Below are 25,775 nucleotides of genomic sequence, written 5' to 3'. Positions count from 1 at the left end.
AGTAGCATATTATATATAAAGATTTGTAAATAAGTATACATCTATTCTATACCTTATGCACTGCTTTAAAAACATCTTAATCTATTACAGGGTTCATGCTTGTTTTCGATTCACGGTGGCTAATGATGACATCACTCTTTTTTAAAATCTTTTTTATGCGCAGTTTAATTATGTCATAGTACTTGGCTGCCATTCAAAATTGACTGCAAATGTGCACTTTTTTTGTACTTGACATACCAAAAGGCTAAAACGTGAAAGTAAGAATTCTTATTAGAAGAAGCACTTAGAGTGAGGCTCATGAGTGATGCCCAGAAGGCATGAGTTTTAGAGACTGGAGATAAGTTATGCAAAGTGTGGAGAAAGGCCTGTGAGCTTATTTTGTGACACGATGCTTTCTTTAACAGTTAGAGACACAGAAGGAAGTCTCAGATAGAAACAAGAGACAAGGCAATCCCATCATGTTACCCTGCAAACACTCGCCTACTAAAAGCTGTCAAGGCTCTGACCCTTCCTCCTTGTATTACCCATTACAATACAGCCTTTACAGTAAGCAGCCCTCCTATCGCACATTCTTTTCTCCAAATTTCATCCTAAAAACCATCTGCACACATGCTTCCTGGACCAGCTGCAAGACACGGCAGGGTTTGATTATAGTTTAAATTAAGAAGAGCAATATCTGAGTCCAAATCCCTGAGTGGCTGCAATTATGACCTGATCTTTAATCGCACATTAACCTCTTATGTGTGCTGTCATTTTCCAGCTCATTTTAAAGTATGCAAATTTACCACAACATTTAGTTTATAATCACAGCCTTTTTTCGCAATAACTATTGTGTCTCCAAAATAAACTGTCAAAGTATTGTTTTTTGTAAATAAATACAGTATGTAATTTTTCCATCCATCCATCCATTTTCTAAAACAGATTGGGGTCGTAGGGGGTGCTGGGGCCTATCCCAGCTAGCATAGGGCATGAGGCTGAAACAAACCCTGGGGAGAGTGCCAGTGCATTGCAGGCCAAACACACACACACCCACTACACATTAGGGCCCATTTAGCATTGACATTTCACCTAACTGGTATATCTTTGGACAATGGAAGAAAGCCACAGCACCTGACATGCAAACTCCAGGCAGAGAGGACCTGGGACACAAACCCTTACTTAATCCTTACTGCGAGGTAGCAGCACTACCACTGCACTACCTATAAACACACTGTTTGTCTTTTTATTTGTCAGTGTCAGGAGAAAAAGAAATCTAGTAGGTATCAAAAATGAGGTAAAGGGTAAACTGGTGAAATGGGGAAGGGTGAAAAGTATTAAAGAAGAGTTTTGTATGAGAAGGAAGAAATAAATCAAAACTACTTAGTGCTAGTTGTTAGTTAAATAAGTTGCTTGATGTGCAAAATGAGCTAATAGAAATGGATAAAACAGAGGACCCATAAATGCAGATAACAGTAGAAAATGTCAGGTTACTATTAATGAGAATGAAAAAAGGAACTTTAGAAATCTTGGCTGAAATGACCTGAGTACTTGGAGGGAGGGGAGCAGAGTGGCTACATCAAATTAAAAAAAAAAATTTGTAATAAAGAATGATATCAGAGGCATTGCAGAAAAGCCAGATAGCACCTGTGTTCAAACAAAAGGGATTACAGAGGGATTAAAATAATGGACGCGGCTTAAAGTTATTGGTAAAAAGAGTTATTACAAAATAAATAGTGCTGGCTTTAGAAGAGTCATTCTGAAACATTCTATTCATAAAAGTCACATTAAGTTACAAAAGTTTGTAAAAATAAGGCAATTTTAAATTTAATTAAGTTTAATGAAACTACACCGCTGAACCAAAATAGAATTCAATTCTATGTCATAATTATTAAATGAGTATTATTTTATTACCTTCATTTTTTTTACAATTTGATGACTCATTTATCTACAGACAGATGAAGAAATGACAGTTCTGAGACACCAAGAAAATTTGGGATGCCAACCGGGTCATCCCATTTATTGTCTGAGGACAAAGCAAAAACAAAAACAAAACCAGAATAAATGCTCTTCGCCGTATGTTCGGATTGTTAGTAAGGTGGGCTAGGTAGTCTAGTCATTTCTATCATAGCTCTTCCCGGCAGTCCCGGGCCAGTAATGACACCTCTTTCCAGGACACCCAGAGTTTTATGGCAGCTGGAGTGGAAGGGGCAGGGTCAACAGCCATCGCTGGGTGGCTTCTTGGCACTGTGGAGAAAGAAGGAGATGACAGTGCTAGTGGTAGCACCCCCTTGAGTCTCAGAAGTTTATTACATACCTCAAATGAGGCTACGAGGAGGTCCTCAAAAACACATATGTGACAATATATATATATATATATATATATATATATATATATATATATATATATATATATATATATATATATATATATATTGTGATGAAATAAGATCACAAAACAAATATAAAGTTTTAGGGAATTGCCCCATATATTGCTTGGAAGCAATAAATGGTAAAAAAATTATTCAAAATTTAAATCAGACATTCGACAACATGGTATCAGAATTGATGGCTTTGATGCAGCAGGCAAAATGTCAACCAGAGATGATATGGCAGGAAGTGATGTCATCAGTGAGGGCCCGGAAGTGATGTCATTCTGGCTGGATGGAAGTGACATCATCAATGAGGAACTGGAAGTAACGTTATCCGGGTTGTGCAGAAGTGACGTTATCAATGAGGAGCCATAAGTGACATCATTCGAGCTGAAAGGAAGTGACATCCTCAAAATAGGACCGGAAGTGGATATTGCTGTGGAGTCATTTTCCAGGGTAGGATTTGTTGATGGTGTGAGTTGGTTATTTTTCTTCCTTGGTTCTATAAGAGTAGAGAGAGAGGCATTAGTACCACAATACAAACCCCCGTCAGATAATAAATCGCTCACCTCTGGGCTTGTTGACTGTCTCCTAAGCGCACATGTGTGACATGACCCCCAGCCCAGACCCATTGGGTCAGGCGGCCAGAACTGAGAGGTCGTGGATCCTGGAGAGGACATTGAGTTGACTTGAAGAGAACCTCGATGATAAGTGACCTTGAACTTAAAAGGTTGCAATTCCAAAAACCACCTAGTGACACAAGGATTAGACTCCCGATTCAGGGCCATCCACTGCAAAGCGGCATGGTCCGTCACCAGAGTAAATTCCCGCCCTAACAGGTAGTAACAAAGTTGTGTCACAGCCCACTTAATAGCCAAAGCCTCTCATTCCACCACCATGTACCTGGTCTCCCTATCCATCAGTTTCCGGCTGAGGAACATCATGGGGTGTTCAGCACCGTCAATGCATTGGCTCAACTCAGCACCCAATCCTGTGATCAATGCATCAGTCTGGAGAATAAAGGGATAAGAAAAGTTAAAAGATTTCAATACAGGTGCTGACGTAAGGGCCAATTTCAAGTCACAAAATGCGGCTTCAATGGAATCATCCCATACCACTTTAAGGGGAGCCCTTTTCTTTGTTAAATTAGAGAGAGGTGTAGCCCTCTCGGAAAAACGAGGAACAAAACGACGATAGTAGCTCGCTAATCCCAAGAAAGCTTGTACTTGCCTCTTAGTAATCGGATGGGGCCATTTAGTAATGGCATCAATCTTAGAACACTTTGGCTGAACCGAACCACCACCCACTAGATAGTCTAAATACTTGGCTTCTTTCATCCCAAAGAAACATTTCTTTGTGTTGATCCTCAGCCCAGCCTGAGCTAGTGTGGAAAGAACAGCCAACACCTGGTGTACATGATCCTCCCATGTGCTGGAATAGATAACGTTGTCATCCAGGTAGGCGACACTGTATGAATTGTGGGGCCGTAACAGTGTATCCATCAGATGATGAAAAATCGCTGGCGCCCCATGCAAACCAAAGGAAAGGATCCAGTAGTGCCAGTGTCCACTGGGGGTACTAAAGGTGTTTTTTTCTTTAGCGGAGGACGTTAAGGAAATTTGGCAGAACCCTTTCATCATATCAAGAGTAGTTAGAAAGCGTGCATCCCCCAGCCTCTCGAGGAGGTCATCCACGTGAGGCATGGGATAAGCATCAAACTTGGAAACCTGATTGAGCTGTCGGAAGTCATTACAGAACCTCCACGAGCTGTCAGGTTTAGGAACTAAGACCATGGACTATAACTTTCTTCAATAATGCTCATGTCCAGCATTCGTCTAATTTCCAACTCTGCTTCTGCCTTCTTTGCCTCTGGAAGTCGGTAAGGGCGTTCTCGGACAATCACCCCTGGGTCAGTAATAATATCATGTTCAATCAATACAGTGCGACCTGGTTGCTCACTTATTACTCCCGGAATGGACAAGATGGCAGTTTCCAGCTCTTGTCGTTTTTTCCAAGACAAATTGGATCCGAAATTAAGGGGTTGATGACAAGGGAGCATGGCTGACCAGAGGGAGTCTCTGTCTCTCTATCCTTCCATGGTTTCAGCAAATTGATGTGATAAACACGCTCACTCGGTCGACGATTAGGTTGTTTAACTAAATCATCGACAAGCCCTTTTCGTTCCTTAATTTCATATGGTCCCTGCCAAAGTGCCAATAATTTAGAATGGGAAGTAGGGACAAGCACCATAACACGATCCCCCGGGTGGAACTCCTGGAGGGTGGTGTTTCTATTATAATATCGCGCCTGCGCAGCTTGAGCCTTTTCTATATGTTCTTTGAGCACTGGTCTAATTTTATTTAATCTATCGTGTAACTGTGCGAAATATTCCAAAATACACTGCTCACAAAAATTGAAAAGAAAATGTAGTTTCTTCTTCTGTCCATGAAGCCCTGTCTGTTCCAGGCTTGATACTATAAAGATCCTAAAATCACCAGAGGTGGGCTTTCTTTAAGGATGAGCAACTGAGGAAGGTATATATATATATATATATATATATATATATATATATAGATATATATATATATATATATATATATATATATATATATATATATATATAGTGGAGGACTGCCGGCTTCGTGCTCCGGCCCTCACCCCCAGGCCACCAGGAGGAGCTCTCCCGACAGCAGGATCGTGCCCCAAGTTCCAGCAGGGCCTTATGGACAATGTAATGTTTTTACACAGCCCTGCTGGACACCTTGGGGGCCACCAGGAGTCGCTGTGGGAGGGCTTATGGGCTCTTTTGTGCCTTATGACCCGGGGGTATGTCACGGTCATGTGACGGGAAGGAACGACGTGCTCCCGGGTTGAAGTAAAAGACTGATTGCCCTGACCCGGAAGGAATAAGGAACTGTGGACTGCTGGGACAGGAACACCTCCGGGTCAGGGGCTATAAAAGGACAATGCCTCAGTCCAGACACTGAGCTGTGCTGGGAGGAAGAGGAGCAAAGTGTCTGGGCGTGGGGGAGTGATTAGTGTACTGTGTGGGAATTAGCAAGTTTATAAGTAGTGTGGAAGGTGCTTGGTGCACTGTGCAAAATAATAAAGAGTCTTGGACTTTTACCTGGTGTCTGGAGTTGTACCTGAGGGTTCAAGGGAGCACTAGTGCCCCCTACTGCCATATATATATATATATATATATATATATATATATATATATATATATATATATATATATATATATATATATATATATATATATATTGCCCAAAGGAGCAGATACTGGATCTCCTCCCAGATCTGGACCAGGGCATCACTGAGCTCCTGGACAGTCTGAGGTGCAACCTGGTGGCATTGGATGGACCAAAACATAATGTCCCAGAGGTGTTCTATTGGATTTAGGTCAGGAAAGTGTGGTGGCCAGTCAATGGTATCAATTCCTTCATCCTCCAGGAACTGCCTGCATACTCTCACCACATGAGGCCAGGAATTGTCGTGCACCAGGAGCCACTGTACCAGCATAGGGTCTGACAATGGGTCCAAGGATTTCATCCTGATACCTAATGGCAGCCAAGGTGCCTTTGTCAAGCCTGTAGCGGTCTGTGTGACCCTCCATGGATATGCCTCCCCAGACAATCATTAACCCACCACCAAACTGCTCATGCTGAATGATGTTACAGGCAGCATAATGTTCTCCATGGCTTCTCCAGACCCTTTCACTTCTGTCACGTGCTCAGGGTGAACCTGCTCTCATCTGTAAAAAACACAGGGCACCAGTGGTGCATCTGCCAATTCTGGTATTCTATGCCGAATGCCAATCGAGCTGCATGCTGCTGGGCAGTGAGCTCAGGGCCCATTAGAGGACATGGGGCTCTTGGGTCACCCTCATGAAGTCTTTCTGGTTGTTTGGTCAGAGACATTCACACCAGTGGCCTGCTGGAGGTCATTTTGTAGGGCTTTGGCAGTGCTCATCCTGTTCCTCCTTGCCCAAAGGAGCAGATACTGGATCTCCTCCCAGATCTGGACCAGGGCATCACTGAGCTCCTGGACAGTCTGAGGTGCAACCTGGTGGCATTGGATGGACCAAAACATAATGTCCCAGAGGTGTTCTATTGGATTTAGGTCAGGAAAGTGTTGTGGCCAGTCAATGGTATCAATTCCTTCATCCTCCAGGAACTGCCTACATACTCTCACCACATGAGGCCAGGAATTGTCGTGCACCAGGAGCCACTGTACCAGCATAGGGTCTGACAATGGGTCCAAGGATTTCATCCTGATACCTAATGGCAGCCAAGGTGCCTTTGTCAAGCCTGTAGCGGTCTGTGTGACCCTCCATGGATATGCCTCCCCAGACAATCATTAACCCACCACCAAACTGCTCATGCTGAATGATGTTACAGGCAGCATAATGTTCTCCATGGCTTCTCCAGACCCTTTCACTTCTGTCACGTGCTCAGGGTGAACCTGCTCTCATCTGTAAAAAACACAGGGCACCAGTGGTGCATCTGCCAATTCTGGTATTCTATGCCGAATGCCAATCGAGCTGCATGCTGCTGGGCAGTGAGCTCAGGGCCCATTAGAGGACATGGGACTCTTGGGTCACCCTCATGAAGTCTTTCTGGTTGTTTGGTCAGAGACATTCACACCAGTGGCCTGCTGGAGGTCATTTTGTAGGGCTCTGGCAGTGCTCATCCTGTTCCTCCTTGCCCAAAGGAGCAGATACTGGTCCTGCTGATGGGTTATGGACCTTCTATGGCCCTCTCCAGCTCTCCTAGAGTAACTGCTTGTCTCCTAGAATCTCCTCCATGCCCTTGAGACTGTGCAGGGAGACACAGCAAACCTTCTGGCAATGACACGTATTGATGTACCATCCTGCAGAAGTTGGACTACCTGTGCAACCTCTGTAGGGTCCAGGTATCACCTCGTGCTACCAGTAGTGACACTGACTGTAGCCAAATGCAAAACTAGTGAAGAAACAGTCAGAAAAGATGAGGAGGGAAAAATGTCAGTGGCCTCCACCTGTTAAACCATTCCTGTTTTGGGGGTCATCTCATTGTTGCCCCTCTAGTGCATCTGTTGTTAATTTCATTAACACCACAGCAGCTGAAACTGATTAACAACCCTCTCTGCTACTTAACTGACCAGATTAATATTCCATAAGTTTCATTGACTTTATGCTATACTCTGATTAAAAAGAGTTCCTTTAATTCTTTTGAGCAGTATATTAGAGGATGGGAGGACCTCCTCTTCCCAGCCTTCTTTTAGCATATCCAATAGACCTCTGGGTTGTCTTCCATACAGGAGTTCAAAACAAGAAAAGCCCATTGAGGTCTGAGGGACTTCCCGATAGGCAAACAGCACGAGGGGTAGTAACTGATCCCAGTTTCTTCCATGCTCGCTAACTACCTTGCATAACATCTGTTTGATTAAAGCACTCTACCAATCCATCAGTTTGCGGATGATAGACCGATGTTTTCAGATGTTTAATTTTCAGTAACCTAGCAACATCTCCAACGTGAAAGGAGTTCCTTGGTCTATTAACACCTCTTTGGGAATCCCAAAATGAGCGAATATTCCTACTATTTCCGTTGCGATTATTTTAGAAGTTGCTGAGCGCAAGGGAACAACTTCAGGAAATGGTGCTGCATAATCAACAATAACTAATATATACTGTATTTATGACCATGTAGGGAGGGTTCCATGGGACCTACAAGTTTAAACCTGACCCTTTCAAACGAGATATCAATCGGGGTAGAGGAATAAGGGGAGCATTGTCCCTTCTAGGAATCTGGTGAATCTGACATTCCGGACAAGAAGTACAGAAACATTTGACCTCCTCATTTATTTCAGCCCAATAAAATCTGAACTTAATACAGTTGTGCCCAATGCGTCAATCACGATCGACTGGTAGATCGCAAAGGTAGTGCAGGTAGATTGCGTTGCATTCAAAAAACATTTTTTTTAAATGTTAGTCTATCATATATTCTCTCTATGGCATTTGCCACTTGATTGACATACAGGGCGGCCAGTCTGAGATCTCATTTTTCCAAACACACTGGTTATCCCGCATGCACGATCAAACGCTCGAGTTATTGCAAAACTCCGGCTGTGATCTAGTTAGCCTTCCAATTTATATCGAGTAAAGAAGGGATTTAAAAAAAAAAATTGTTTGGGGAGGATATGGGCTGGATGTGGAATTGGACGAAGATTTTTTTTCTCACAATGTCACAATCAAAGTGCGTTTGTCTGATCTGTCAATCTATAATTGCTATTCCAAAGAAGGAAAATGTGGAAAGGCACTTTCGAACTGTTCATAAAAACTAGGAAACTGACTTCCTTCCGAAAAGCGATCTGAGAAAGAGAAAAGAGAGGGAACTAAAATTGCAGTTAATCGGACACCCGTCATTTTTCACTAGGCTGAATTCAAAAGCTCCTTGACTGCATTATTCGGCTCTACTTATTTATGCGAGTCGGCCTTTTCCTACATGAAGATTATTAAATACAAATACTGTAGTGACCATAAATGTATTGAATTCTTATTGTGCCATAAAGGTTATTCAGTTATGCAACATACAACAACATATATTTTATGTATAAAGTATACTCAGTATTAAATATATGTATAATTATTAATGTAGGTAGATCATTTCGACCTGGTCATTTAAAAAGTAGCTCGCAAGCTGAAAAAGTGTGGGCACCCCTGAAGTACATATATACAAGGCTTCAAAAAAGGTAGGCAATACCATTCTGAGCAGAGATGCAGGGTCATTACTATTATCTACTTTTTCACCTGTAGTTTCTTCTTCTGTCCATGAAGCTCTGTCTGTTCCAGGCTTGGTACTATAAAGATCCTAAAATCACCAGAGGTGGGCTTTCTTTAAGGATGAGCAACTGAGGAAGGTATATATATATCATCCACGTGAGGCATGGGATAAGCATCAAACTTGGAAACCTGATTGAGCTGTCGGAAGTCATTACAGAACCTCCACGAGCTGTCAAGTTTAGGAACTAAGACCATGGACTATAACTTTCTTCAATAATGCTCATGTCCAGCATTCGTCTAATTTCCAACTCTGCTTCTGCCTTCTTTGCCTCTGGAAGTCGGTAAGGGCGTTCTCGGACAATCACCCCTGGGTCAGTAATAATATTATGTTCAATCAATACAGTGCGACCTGGTTGCTCACTTATTACTCCCGGAATGGACAAGATGGCAGTTTCCAGCTCTTGTCGTTTTTTCCAAGACAAATTGGATCCGAAATTAAGGGGTTGATGACAAGGGAGCATGGCTGACCAGAGGGAGTCTCTGTCTCTCTATCCTTCCATGGTTTCAGCAAATTGATGTGATAAACACGCTCACTCGGTCGACGATTAGGTTGTTTAACTAAATCATCGACAAGCCCTTTTCGTTCCTTAATTTCATATGGTCCCTGCCAAAGTGCCAATAATTTAGAATGGGAAGTAGGGACAAGCACCATAACACGATCCCCCGGGTGGAACTCCTGGAGGGTGGTGTTTCTATTATAATATCGCGCCTGCGCAGCTTGAGCCTTTTCTATATGTTCTTTGAGCACTGGTCTAATTTTATTTAATCTATCGCGTAACTGTGCGAAATATTCCAAAATACACTGTTCACAAAAATTGAAAAGAAAATGTAGTTTCTTCTTCTGTCCATGAAGCCCTGTCTGTTCCAGGCTTGATACTATAAAGATCCTAAAATCACCAGAGGTGGGCTTTCTTTAAGGATGAGCAACTGAGGAAGGTATATATATATATATATATATATATATATATATATATATATATATATAGTGGAGGACTGCCGCCGTGCTCCGGCCCTCACCCCCAGGCCACCAGGAGGAGCTCTCCCGACAGCAGGATCGTGCCCCAAGTTCCAGCAGGGCCTTATGGACAATGTAATGTTTTTACACAGCCCTGCTGGACACCTTGGGGGCCACCAGGAGTCGCTGTGGGAGGGCTTATGGGCTCTTTTGTGCCTTATGACCCGGGGGTATGTCACGGTCATGTGACGGGAAGGAACGACGTGCTCCCGGGTTGAAGTAAAAGACTGATTGCCCTGACCCGGAAGGAATAAGGAACTGTGGACTGCTGGGACAGGAACACCTCCGGGTCAGGGGCTATAAAAGGACAATGCCTCAGTCCAGACACTGAGCTGTGCTGGGAGGAAGAGGAGCAAAGTGTCTGGGCGTGGGGGAGTGATTAGTGTACTGTGTGGGAATTAGCAAGTTTATAAGTAGTGTGGAAGGTGCTTGGTGCACTGTGCAAAATAATAAAGAGTCTTGGACTTTTACCTGGTGTCTGGAGTTGTACCTGAGGGTTCAAGGGAGCACTAGTGCCCCCTACTGCCACTATATATATATATATATATATATATATATATATATATATATATATATATATATATATATATATATATATATATATATATATATATATATATATATATATATACTGTACTGGCTGAGGGACTATTGAGTTTAGGTGAGTCTCGTGGGGAAGGCAGGAGTGGCACAAAGGACTACCAACAGGGTAACAGTGATTGATGCTAGAAGGAAGAAAAAGATGTGGTACTCTGAAAGGAGGAGCTGAAAATGGAGGCGGAGGTTTCTGATTGGTCCAGGGGACAATGAGAAGGTGTAGTAGGTGTGGTATACAAGGGTGAGGGATGAGTGCAGGGGGTGAGGATGTTTCTGTGTAGGGAACTGGAATTTATTAGGCCACATGGCCACAATAATGAGAGGTTTATAGGTAATTGCAAATAGTTTTGCATTTGTTTATTCATCTTACATTGTTAAGAGTAAACTGCTCTTGCAATCACTTCTTTGTCCTGCCATCCGAACCTGTTACGGGGAGGTCGCTACAATATATAATGTATATGTACTTATTAGTTCACTCAGGTTTAATCTTAGGTTTTATTTTAAGTGAAAACATTTAATTTCAGAAATTTGCAACAGTAGGGGAGGCCAATCATAAAAGGAGAAAATATTCTTTATGGCACTATATGTAACTCAATATTCTAATAGCCTTCTTCTGTGTACTGTCTGGTTGCATACAGTGACTAGTCCACTAGGATTGCCAAGGTGCATTTTCAAGTTTCTACTTAGTTGTGCCTTTTATGTCTAATAATTTCTATTCCTACTAAAATGGGGATTTTCCTAGATGGAGTTCTAAACCACCCCTCAGATCTGGCAACCATCCTTGTGTGGGCAACCCATAAGAATATGTTCAGTATAATTTTGTTTACAAGTATACATTGCTTCAAAAATGAATAATTTTTAATAGTAGTATATAGTAATTAGTCAATGTCAATGTCAATTTATTTATATAGCACATTTAAAACAACATAGGAATTCTATGGCCAAAGTGCTTTACAATAATAGAATAAAAGAAAACATACAAATAACATGAATAGAAATAAAATATATGAACATGAATAAAATAAATAATAAATAGAAGTAATGTTATATAATCACAATGATATTGATATACTGTATATGAATTATATAAAATCATAATGATGAAACCATCAGTATTACTGAAGGTCACGGACTGCAAGTGAATAGAAATGAGTCTTTAATCTTGTTTTGAACAGTTCAATTGCAGACGACTCCTTTATGTAATGAGGTCAAGAGTTCCACAGGCGAGGAGCAGCAGCTGCATATGCTCTGCCCCCCTTGGTTTTACACTTAGTACGAGGGATAACAAGAGACAACTGACCAGATGATCCAGCACTCTGGATGGCGGGGGTAAAGCACAAAATTCAGATAAATAGGCAGGAGCAACCCCATGTAAAGATTTAAAAACTAGCAAACAAGATTTTAAAATCAATTCGAAAACTGACAGGCACCCAGTGTAAAGAAGCTAAAATAGGAGAAACAGAGTCATACATTCTTGCCCCAACCAGAAAGCGAGTGGCAGCATTCTGGACCAGATGTAAACTGCGTATCAGGGATTTGCTAATCCCAGAATACAGCGAGTTGCAGTAATCAATGCAAGAAAAAGTAAAAGCATGAGCAGCTTTCTCAAGATCCCTAGAAGGTGAAAAAGACTTTATCTTACCTAATAGATGAAGCTGGAAAAAGCAACTCTTGACTGCAGAATTTACTTGTTCCTCAAAAGAGAGGTTACTGTCAAAGATACCACCAAGATTGTTAACTTGAGGTTTGCAAAAGACAGAGAAAGAGCTGAGAAGTCTAAGACCAATTTGGGCTTTAGTGGATGGACCCACTATAAGCACCTCTGCTTTATTTTGATTCAGATCAAGAAAGTTATTAGCCATCCAGGATCTTAGTTCAGAAAGACAGTTGTGGAGTTGATTCATTGCAGACGAGAATATAAACCTGAGTATCATCAGCTCAGCGGTGAAAAGAAATGTTAAATTTCCTAAAAATAGCTCCAATAGGATGAAAGTATATAGAGAATAAGATATGACCCAAAATAGATCCTTGAGGAACACCACATTTAAGAGGAGCAGTAGATGAAAAAGAGGAATTTAATGTCACTGAAAAGTGTCTACCAGCTAGATATGACCTGAACCAGTTAAGAGCAGCCCCTTTAAGCCCAACAAGATGTTCAAGCCGCAACAGCAATATCTCATGGTCAATAGTGTCAAAGGCAGTGGACAGGTCAAGGAGGAGAAGGACTGCCATGTCACCTGAGTCAGTAATAATAGAGATGTCATTGAATACTTTCAGGAGGGCTGTTTCAACAAAATGAAAATGCCTAAAGCCAGATTGGTAGATCTCAAATAAATTATTGGAGTTAAGGTGATCAACCAATTGATTATAAATAATTCTTTCTAGACTAGGGAAATTGGGCGAAAATTGGCTAAAACTCCAGGATCTAATTCTGCTTTTTTAGGAAGGGACGCACCGCAGCATGTTTAAAAAACGAGGGCACAACACCACTCACTTATAGAATCATTGATAATGGCTAGTAAAGATAATTAGTGTTATTTAGCAGCTGTTTGAGTATTTCGCAAAAAGTGCATCTTGAAAGCAATCTAAAATATATTATAGATAATGAAATTAATGGCTACACTGTACATATAGGGTCACCAGGTCACTAAGGAGTTTATATTATCAGACACCCTCCACCCCATCATATGGCTTCCTTCCTATATGTAGTATACATTGCACAATCATGCACATACACACCTCGGGTTTATTTAAAGTTGAAGTTAAGCCAACTGTGGATGTGGGAAGAAACTGAAGTACACATGTGTAGAATCTGCAAACTGAAAACAGATATTGACCAAGTTGGAAACGAATCTGAGGTCATTTATATCATTTATATGAAACTATTTTCACATACAAGTATGCATATTTAGACAGTTTTTATATGCAAAGAACACAAAACTAAACAGTTTACAAAATATTCTTCTTTAAAGATCCAAGATATAATGCTGGCTTTGTATCCTGAAATGTCTTTCCTATTTGGGGGAAGCAGAGTATTAAAGTGTTTGTCGACTCACTGTTTGCAAAGGGAAAAAAATACACAGAGAATAAAAGCTCTTGTAAACAAAGCTCTTCTTTCAAAAACAGAACGTACACTGTATAACCACTTCACAGGCCTGATTAAATTCTACTACAAACACTGGCTAACAGCATCTGCCTGGGGGACTGTGCCCCGTCCATATGGATTGCAGAAATTAGCGGAAGATGAAAAGGCTCGGTTCTTTTAATAAGCACTAAGTTTGTCCAGTTTATTTGTGTATCTGCTACTGAGAGTGGAATGCAAAGTGATGCATTCATTGAATTTCCAGGCTCCTTTCAACTGCCATTTCCCCACGGATGGGGAACAGAAACCATATCTAAACTGCAACATTTCAAGAACATATGAAACTTTCTTTGAGACCAATTTAGAGCAATTTTAATCAAGTAGAATGTGAAAAACTTATGGAGGGAAAATGTAACATGTAGCATAATGACCTTTAAACTTTCAGCGCCAAACATTTTCATTATGACATTATGACCATATGTTCTATATACAGTACCATGAAAAAGTATTTACCCCCTAGTGCAAAGCTAACCCAGTTATTAGAAGATTTGCTCAAAGCGTTTAACATAAAAGTTTGATTTATTAAAGAATGTTTGTAACACCCAGTGTTCATTGTGAAAAAGTAATTGCCTCCTTGGTTTTAATAAATGGTTACATAAGTTTAAGCAGCAAAGAGTCGAAGCAGATGTTTCTTGTGGTTGTTGTCCAGTGCCTCACAATGCTGTGGCCCAGTTCTTTTAGCAGAAATATTTCAATTTAGCTATACTTTTGGGAGGTTTACAAACCAGTGTTTCTCATTTTATGTCCTGTCAAAATCTCTCACATTATAGGGCCATTTCTAAATGAAATTTATTTTTCCTTAAATTTTATGTGGTTGACGTGGAAATATACCATTTTGCAACATTGGTTGACTACGCTCCTATTCCATCCATCCATTATCCAACCCACTATATCCTAACTACAGGGTCACAGGGGGGTCTGCTGGAGCCAATCCCAGCCAACACAGGAAACAAACCCTGGGCAGGGCACCAGCCCACCGCAGGGCACACACACCAGGGACAACTTAGGATTGCCAATGCACCTAACCTGCATGTCTTTGGACTGTGGGAAGAAACCGGAGTACCCGGAGGAAACCCAAGCAGACACTGGGAGAACATGCAAACTCCATGCAGGGAGGACTCAGGAAGCGAACCCAGGTCTCCTAACTGCAAGGCAGCAGAGCTACCCACTGCACCACCGTGCTGCCGTATGCTCCTATTTTCACCCTTAAGGATGGATCATCTAAATTCTTCCAAAAAATTCTCTGCTATGGAGCAAAAATCCAAGTTTCGTTTTATTTGTTGCTTGTAGTCATGACAATTGATGCATTTACATTCCATGATTGTGGATTTCACTGACCAAGTGGCATTGAAACATGGGTAAAGATTAAAGAAGGTAAGCTGATTTGTGCTTTCTAGTAACTATACTAAAGTTTTGCATTTTAATACATTCTCGTTCGTCATGGCAATGGAGAGGAATGATAAATTTCATGTTGATTGGACATGTACAGTAGGTAGGAATTTCACTGTACTTCATATACATAACAATATTAAAACTACTGTATTACTAATCCCATCATTATTGTCATTATTGACTCTTAGTATGAGGTTCTTATCATGAAATGCAGTGTCAACTTTTCTTTAGACTGCAAGCAGGCCATATCATCTAATAAGCCTTGTCACACACATGCGCTTGAGAGGCAGTCGAAAGGTTCGAAACAGGGTGTTGGCATGCCAGACCAGGGGTTGGCGCTGGGTACTAATGCCTCTTCTTCTCTTCCCACAGACCTTTAAGAAGAAAAAAAACAGTTAAACAACTCACTTCTGCCTATTCCAAACCTCACTTCTGGCTCCTACAACACTTCCTGTCCTACAACATGCCCTTTCTGCTCTTCCGCTATAAAATCACTCAGTCCCCTATTCACCTCGTCTAGATAAACAGTCTCAGTAGCAGTTGTTTGAGACTATTCTTTGTCAACAATATAAGGGGGCCCAACTCTTATTTCTTATTGTTGTGTTTTCTTACAGCCATTAAATGTTCCACTATTTTCCCCGCCAGGAGGTAGTTTTCCTACTGTCATACCTGCCAGGATGTGGTCTTCCAGCTATCCAGTTGTTTTTGCCAGGGAGGTGGTCTTCTCATATTTTCTCATTGGAAGGATCAACTTCCTTTTTTGTAGATCATTTCTATTGATATTGTGAAGATTTTTCAATATTTTTAGGAAAGTTTGGAAATCCCCTAAAAGGGCTATGTTATGTTACAGTCTGGACTTATGTATCTTTTCTGTTTCATTGTTGGTTTTGAATTATTATGTTTCTGTGGAAGTTCTGTTAGGTTTGTTAATTATTTAGTATTGTTGTACTATATGAGCCATCATTCCTTTTGTTCTGTTTTTGGAAATTCAAGAGGTGGGGCCACTATGACATCATACCTTACAGACCATCCTCCACCTTTAAATTCTGGTAGATAAGATGGCCTCCCTCATGTTGTCATTGAATGTTGATTAGAGTTATTCTAAGGCCGAAGTTAGGCCGGAGTTATACTTCACGCGACGCGACGCATGCTGCAGCGGACGCTCCTGCTACGCAAGCGTTGTAGTGTTAATACTTGCGTGCATACTTTACGTAAATCTGGAGGAATCCACCAGGTGGCAGTGCGAGATATTATCACGGTGCGAATATGTTCGACTTCTCTGTGTTGTGAATTGCCTAGAACACCTATTAAATTCTGATGACACCTTACCGCAATATCTCTGAAAAGGATGTTTATTGATTAAATCCATCAATCCAGGGATGTGTCCATTCCAGCAAGCTTTGGGCACGAGTGAGAAACAGTCCTTTGATGAGGCCTCAGCTCATTGCAAGGTGAATACAAGCAGACACATACACTAGCGTCATTTTAGCGGCACCAGATCCCCAAATCTGCATATCTTTGGAAGGAAGCCGGAGCACAGTGTGGAAGACAAGCATGAAATACCAGCAACATAACTCCCTGCAAGACAGCAGTGCTGTCGCTCCACCACCGTGACACCCCCATGTGTGTAATTATTAACAGTATTCATTATTTAAACGAAATAACAGGTAAAATGTAACATACACACTTTAATGCATTTCATCATGAAAGTGGTATCAAGTACAAATCTAAAGATTCTAAATGTGCAGAGAGTTGGAATATCATACATTTAATTTGTTCTGTGTGGCGATCTATTGCTGCTTTCCGCTGCTGTCAGGTCCAAGAAGCTCGAAGCGATTAAAAACTGGGATGACGTTTACGATGGTCTGCTTTAATGATAAAGTAAACTACGAGGTTAAAATGGACATTTCGAGATTAAAGCTGAAATTTCCACTTTAATCACAAAATACACGTTTTCACCGTGTCCTTTATTTTTTTCCTCAGTGGTTGAAATATATATATAACGTGTCGCGTTAATTTCTGAGGACCTGGTCAGAGGACGCGTGAAATGAACGCTGGGAATGCGTGGCAGCCATGATGCGGGCGCATACACGTTCTGAGCGTGAAGTATAAATCGGCCCTAAGTATGACTTTTTGTTTAATCTTTCTGGTTATTGGATTTGTTCTTGCTTGTTTCTTGAGACTTGTCTGCTTTAGAAATTAGTTTTTGCCCTTTTCTGTGCCTTTTTTCTAGATTTTGCTTATTCCAGATATTATTGTAAATAAACTCAATTTATACACATTTTTGTTTGGGTTGACTCTGGTATCCAGAGGTGTACAGTCACCCTCTCACTTGTAAGTTTTTTTTTAATGTAATTTTGGGACTTTCATTACTTCTTGAGCTTTATAAGCAAGCTCCCTATTCTTAAGTTTGTATAGGCCACAGCCTGCAGGTAGCAGTTTAGATAGTTGTAGCCTTGGGTTGAGCCTCTTCTGGGCTAGGCAGTAAGGGTCATGGTCAGTTTTTGTGGCTTATTTTGGAGGCCTCACACCTTTAAGCCATGTTCTTGTTTCCATATTATAATAGTACTAGCCATGTGCGCCCAGCTACGTTGCACATGTTAAAGTTGTCTGTGAAGGGCTTCCTGTTTAAACGCGGCTGCCAGTCGTGAACTGGGCCCTTCGTCGCACAGCATTATGATTTTTTATAAGGGAAACAAAATTACAAAAGAAAACCCTTGGACATTGATTTGATAGGAACGGCCTACTCGGAATCACTGTCCAAATCGTAATTATGTGGTGGTGTAGGAGCATTTCTGCTTCTGTCCGTTCACAGTCTGTCTCGTTTTCACGATGCTGTCGTTTCCTCTCACGATCTCTTCTCAACCTTTCTCCAATCTCGCAGGTTGCTTTGTGGCAATCCAAAGATTAAGGCAATATACACGAAGCAATGGTTATAAAAGGGGGACACATAGATATCCAGGCTCTTTAAAACAGAAATAGGGATCACTTCACTGACATGTGAGGAAGCCACGGTACAAAAGTGAGACGCGCAGCACTCGCCGGCTACAACGTAACAATAATAATTTCCGGGACGTGCTGTTAGTTGTCATTCATTTTACCCACTGTCTTTCTTTCATTCATATGTTACGTAGGCACGTACCTTTTATCTTCGGCAATTTCATTCTCTAACCAGGCCTCAGGAGCTAACCAGCGTAACAATGTCCACCACCCCTTTTGTTATTCTGGCACATTGTTGACATCCGTGAGTAACAGCAACGTACTAAACTGGAAGATGGACTATGCATGCGTGGAATTCGCGGACAAACAAAGATCAAGATGTAAATGAGGATCTCTTTAGTTAATTTAAAGCACAACAATTTGTTTAGTTTGAATGTCTGTGTTTTGTGGTGTGACTGGAGTACTACAGTCTTCAGTAGTATAAGCCTGGAGGAGATTCTTAATGCAATGCCTATGTTTTAGCTGTCTCTCTACTGCTATCTAGTGCTTCTTCTTTTAATTCATTCACGGACAAACAAAGATCAAGATCCAAATGAAGATTATATATAGAGATTATAATAGTGTCACAATCCAAAGGTCACATGATGTATAATACCATCATGTCCACCCTATTTAAGATGGTGGTGTGCAATCAGCAGTAACCAGGTTTCTTGATATTTTTTTAAAAAGCTTGTGTGTTAGTTTTTACAAAAATTAGTTTAACGGAATTAAGAGTTTTTAAGTATTTCTTTTGGAATTGGGCTTTGGTAATCATATGTTTCAGATAGAAAGATAATAACCCTAGTAAAAAGGACTCTGGTAATGGTCCTTTCAACACTATGGTAGAATTATCTTCATGCTAAAGGTGACTAGGGAGTCATATAGAGAGTTTTTAACATTGGCAGCAGCTTGGCCAGCATTCTCCTTTCTGCTGCAATCATCAGAGTCCAGACTAGTCCTCATAACATAGTCATTCAAGATGGAACAGTCACTGTAGTGATTGGAGAATGAGATTAATGCTGATTTTGGAATGTTGCTTAAAGCAATGGAATTTCTCCATAAAAATCCAACCATGACAGCCCTATACAAGGAAACTATTTTGACTTGATCCTAACCAGGCCAGAATTCTAGTTCATGTGAGGTTTTGAAGTGCTTGCTTGAACAGCTTTTGAGTATACTGTATAACTTAATCATGAATCTGATTTGTCACTTTTCCAAAAGCACATAAAATAGCACATAATGAAGCAATGAAAATGCAAGTAATAAAGGTTTCTAATTTTTTTAACCATTAGCACAGCAAAGCTCAAACCTTCTCAACCCAAAGAATATTACGATGTAAAAATTATACAGTATATATATATATGATGCATTTATTTTTACTTTGTTTTTTTACTAAGGCAGATTGTAATGAACAGTAGGTGGAATTAACTTGTGTTATGGGGGTCAGAAGTCTGCTTGTGATAAAGCCATTCTCTCTATCAACAAATCTGTTGTTATCAGGTTGACTTCTCAGCTTTTGATTCACCATGTTAACTGGATGTGAAAAACTTAGGTGCCTGTCTCTCAGTCTGAAATGCTGGATTGAAATGATTGAGTTTTAAATGGAATAGTAAGATCACTTAAGTAAAGATGGCAGTACAAGCAGGATGGTAGATTCCAATCCAAAAATTAAAGAAAATAATACTAAACTGTCAAAAAAAAAACAGTGAAGGAACACCATGAATTTAGCAGAGGGTGTGACTACAAATCAATGTGTTACTTTTGTGCAACAAAAAGGATAAAGATGACCTCTCCGACAGATCATGACCCACTAGCATTAGTGGCAAAAATGCTGGAGGTCACCATTATTTTAGGAAATAACATTGCAGTATAACACTCGAGAGGACAATGAGATTAGTTTGTAGTGAGTCTAACAAAGTCTAACAGTCGGCCAATCTTGTTTAGTTAGATAATAGATAAGCAATTTCTTTCACATTTTCTTTAAAGTTGCTTAGGTTTTTCATTCAACTATATGACTTGGTTATTTTTTTCCAGATTTCCATGACTCTGTGTGCGTAGAAGAGCTTCCCATTGAAAAATACCATACTTATCCTTTAATGTAAACCTGTGTTTTCAAATACATGAGTTGCTATTGTACTGCTCGACTTCTACTGTAACATTGTTTTCAATGCCTTTAAGAAATCTGAAGGTTCACATACAGCTTTCCGTGCTCAAGATTATCGAAATTTAATTCACGTAACCTGTCAGAACAGGACGGTCCCTTTCCTTTAAGCAAATATTTGTTTTCTTTTCTCTAGAGTTGCCATGACTTTTTTGTAATGTAATGACCAGAACTACACACAGTTCTCCAGACATTTTCTTATTAGTGCATAATAGAATGTTCAAATAAGATCTTTTCTTGATTAATACTCAACAGTTTTAAAAATATAATCTAAAAATGGATTTTTAAAATTTTGCTTCTGTACATTGTCTGGGCAAAGAGACTGTTGCTTAATATAAATCTCAACATTTTGTTTCAATGGTTGCTTCCTGTAATAAGGAATATTTTCATTGCCTCGGTCAAATCTGAGCTTGGCTTACATCTTCAGTGCAATCTTCAAGGGAAATCTAACCTTTCTTAGAGTCAGTTCACTTACAAAAGCAGCATCTGATGGTTGCAGCCTCAAAAGAGTGAATAACTAAAAGTACTTATTCAGTGGTTGTTTCTCCAATAGCACAAGGGTATAAAGCTTGGTTTTCTTTTCAGTGCTGATGTTTTCAGTTTTGTGTCTGTCAAAAGCATAATTGGAAGCAGTTGAGTTATTTTGGTGTATTCCCACAAAAGAGCTGCTAGTGCCTCTACTCCAAGAGTCTCTTTTTCTATCTGAAGAGCCATTTATTCACTCTCCACAGGCAGTAAGTCATTTCTGATGACTTTAAACTTAGTTTGTAGAAAAAGAAACAAGTACAAAAGTAAATTAGGGTAGCACTGTGAATTGAATCCCCTGTGTGCACTTGAAAGAATCCTAATTCTTGTTCCAAATGACTGCTGGAATGAAACATTGGTCAGAGACAGCCAGTGAAACAGTCCAGCAAGTGCATTCTGAATAAAGAAGCATTAATTTAGGGTGACAAGTACTAGAGCAACACACCAAGGCAACATGAACATTCTGGGCTGTGTGATTATTGTAAGGCAGTTCACCATTAGCTATCTATTAAAATAAGCAGTTTTCTTTGGAGATGTATCTAGTGAATAATGAAGGAATATTAGATACAATCCACATAGTGATTTCAGGAAGAAAATCATATGAATACTTGGAGTAATTGTCAGAAATGTGGTCTAAACGAGACAGCATTGACAAGGGAATGCAATGTGGTTAAAGACATAGAGAAAGACTAATATAAATACAGAAAAATGAAAGCTTCTATAAATAAAACAAATATATGTATGCTTAATCAAGGCTAGGGCACCAGAATGACAAAAAAGCCAGGACCTGGTCACTGAAGTATTTCCTTGCTTGCCGTTATGATTCCACTATGATTCTGCTGCTCTATCATCCCCTTATTACTTTTCCCTTTCCTTTATAAAATCCATTTTTCCTGCAAGAAAGATATCCCCAGCTGCTTCCTACTACCCAACCATTGTGGATTGCAGTGGTGCTCTCTTCTCCATATTTTATGTTCAAACTAAATGCATTTATTAAAACTAATTACTTCCATTTTAGTCAGTCTGTTCTTGCCGCTTCAATCAGATTTAGGGTTAAGTGTTATGACACATGTTACAGTTTACTTTGTAGGGAATCAGTAGCGTCACTTCTGAGACGTGTGGGTTTTACATAAGGTGCTGGGACCTTCAGGTTATAGCACTCTTTTGAAACCTCTGCCTTGTACTCAAATATGTTTCATGGGTTACTAATAAAAGGTCTAAAGCCCTGTCAGTGTTCTTGCTTTGCCTACTGAGCACTGGCAGTATCTTTTTCCTGTTAGGGCATTGGGATTATATCTGAGATCAGGTTGTCAGTGGTATTTTTTACTGGCTCAATCCCTTAGTCACTACAATTCTGGTATTCTGCATGAACACTGGTAAACTCCTACCCAACTCTGTTCAAATACCAGGAGCCACCCTTCTGCCATCTGACACCTTTTCTTTCAAACCATTTACATTATTATCTTTGTTCTGACTGAAACACTCATGCATACTAGCGTCAATTTAGCAACATCAATTTACCAAACATGCAAGTCTTTGGGCTGTGGGAGTTAACCGAAGCACCTAGAAGTAACCCGCTAACCAAAATCAATGTCAAAATCTAATTTGCTAGATTTTGTTGCCAAATAATAAAAAAAAAAAACTCATAAAACTTGCAAAGCTACTACTACAAATCCATAAATTTGGACAGTGGAAGATGGTTGATGTCTATCTTTATACTGTCGCATTAGTGACATCACGGATTGATTGTCACATGGTAGCAACATGCATAGCAACAACAACAAGCAAATCAGCCAATAAAGAAAACAAAATGGCGGAGTGCCAAGACGCAAAATATTAACATTTTGAAAATTAAGTTAAGAAAAACAATTACAAAAATTAAGTCCATGTATACAGAAAGCCCTAAATATGTGGAATAATAATAGATAAAAATCTAAAACTATTCATATTCATGACAACTGTTGATAATAAACAGGCATAAAAATAGAAATAAGCTCAACAGTGAAAATTGCATGAATGTGAGTTTTATCACACATTGGCTGAAATTTTTAAAAGAGCTCAAATTCAAGTGAAACTTTCAAATTTTGCAATTTAAGAAACAAGTACAATATGCCGTTTTATTGAAATTTTTCATTTCAACAAATCTCTTAAATCTGTGTATGTACTACTGTATATGACAAGTCTTCAGACAAAACCCTTGTTCAGATGGCTTTTTTATTTACCTCTTCTTATTTCTGTATTCCATTTTATTATTTTATATTTGTATTGGTTTCAATAATTCTCTAACAATATTTGTGTTAATTTTATATAGTCTTTTTGCTTGAAGTGTGTGCACTTTCATATTTATTTCAAAAGGAACCCACATATTATCATTTTATTCTATTGCTTATCGTAAAAAAATGTAGCCATTTCTGTACGATAAGCATGTAATGTAATCCCATAAAAAAGGAGTATGTTGATGTGTGTGTTTATTTTACTTTGCAAGTGGCAGAGGTTAAGAACATAAATGCTGAGCTCAGAATTGTAAAAGAGACAAGTGCTGATCAAACAGCCAGGTTTTTTTGCTGTAGGGCAAAACCAGACATTGATGTCAAGGAAGCAAGAAATTAACTGTCTGTCACACCCCTTCGCCACCTATCAGCTAATGTGTGATGAGCACACTGGTGCAAAAATGGCTGCCATCACATCATCCAGGTGGTGACTTGAAGTGGTTCCCCACTTACAAAGCACTTTGAGTAGCGAGAAAGACTCTTTACATGTAAATGTAAAGAATCAACATTAGAAACCAAGAATATTTTAGTGTGAGAGAGTGATTTGTTTGTTTTTGCATAACATACACACCAAGTTGAAGCTGCAACCCAGAGTTCCAACATACTGTAAATCATACAGTTGCTTTGCACATTCTCTCCATATGTATTTTAACCCAATTACTCTGGTTTTCATTTCACATTCCAAAGATATGCATGGAACAGTGGGTGGACTGGAGATTCCAAAGCACATTAAATGGCATTAAATAGGTATGGTATGTGGTATAGTGGGTCCACAGCTCATGTAAAAAGGGCCACTTTTAAATAAATAAGCACCGTGCTCACGGCTTGGTGAGGGGGCGTGGTGATTGTGTGGCTGAAACGGTTCTCGGGGTGATTCGCGATGTAGGTGTTTCTCACCTAAGTGCACAGGTGGGAAACTGTCCATATCCGTGATTGTTCCTGGGGCTGCTGATTTGCCACAGCTGCCATGTCCTCTTGATAAATAGAAGCACGAGTCGGCTAAGGGAGAGGGAAGAAAAGAAAGAAAGACGGAGGTTGCTGGAGAACAGGAAGCAGTGTGGCGAGAGAGCTAAGGGAGAGGGAAGAAAAGAAAGAAAGACGGAGGTTGCTGGAGAACAGGAAGCAGTGTGGCGAGAGAGCTAGAGTGAGCAAGTGAGAGAACGAGCGAGTTAGTGAGTGCAGGCTCACAGGTAGTCAGCTGGAAGGTGAGCCCCAAGAAGGGTGTTTGATCACCACTCGGTGTGGGCAGAAGGAAGCGGTCATTCCAGCTGAGTGAACAAGGAGCTGGAATGACCAGTTGAAGGACAGGCTGCGTAAGGCCATGAAGGCAGTGGGAGTCAGGAGGCTTGGTGGGTAAAGTCCTTGATGTGAGCGTCCTGGTTGTTAAGGAAACCAAGTCTCGGTCTGGGGTGAGTGTGCAACTGAAGCCTGGGATCGGGAGGCCTCCAGACCAGTCGAGGGGAGAAAAGGTCAGCTGCTGAGAGGGCGACTCTTCTGTTGGGGGGCCCAGATGGGAAAAGCAGGAGAGCCTCAGGGTAAAAAAAGCACCAGGCTTTGTGTTAAAGATTGTTTCCTGCATTGTGTTTTAACCTCGTTATTAAAGGATTGTTTTTCTAATGGATTTTAACCTCCACGATTTCACAACTATTTGATGGATTATTTATTTAATGACTCTTTTGAATCACTGCACTTTATTTAATTTGAACTATGTTTTTGCTGTTGTCATTTTAATAAAAGCATTTGACACTTTTGCACCATCCCCTTGCTATGTTGTTGCCTCACTGCTAAGCTCATCGGTGACATTACCGACAATGACGGGTTCAAGAGCTTCCAGACAGATGATGGGAGCATGCAACCAACCAGCATCGTCTCATGGTAATATATAGCTCTTTGATGCCTTGAGGGTAACTATCAGAGGATTAACAGACTTTTGTGTAAAAGAGGCCTTTGCTAATATCACTCATCACATTTAGATTCATAAACCAGTGTGTTTCTTTGTGCCGGTCCCAAGCCTGGATAAATGGAGAGGGTTACGTCAGGAAGGGCATCTGGTGTAAAATTTTGCCAAATCAATATGCAGACAACAATACAAATTTCCATACCGGATTGGTCGAGCCCCGGTTTAACAACGACCGCCACCAGAACTGTTAGCCAACAGTGTGCTGGCGGAAATTGGGCTACCGTTGGCCGAAAAAGAAGAAGGAGAAGAAGAGTGGGGAGAAGTGTCCAGAGGCAGGAGGAGAGGAGGAAAGTAAAGAGAGTGGAACTGAGGGTAGGAACTTTGAATGTTGGCAGTATGACTGGTAAGGGGAGAGAGTTAGCAGATATGATGGAGAGAAGGAAGGTTGATATATTGTGTGTGCAAGAGACTAAATGGAAAGGGAGTAAGGCCAGGTGGATTGGAGGTGGATTCAAATTTTTCTATCATGGTGTGGATGGGAGGAGAAATGGAGTAGAGGTAATTCTGAAGGAACAGTATGTCAAGAGTGTTTTGGAGGTGAAAAGAGTGTCAGGCAGAGT

The sequence above is a fragment of the Polypterus senegalus genome, chromosome 3, assembly GCF_016835505.1.
Source record: "Polypterus senegalus isolate Bchr_013 chromosome 3, ASM1683550v1, whole genome shotgun sequence".
NCBI lineage: Eukaryota > Metazoa > Chordata > Cladistia > Polypteriformes > Polypteridae > Polypterus > Polypterus senegalus.
The sequence above is the reverse complement of the archived record's forward strand: the minus strand, read 5'-3'. Positions refer to the sequence as shown.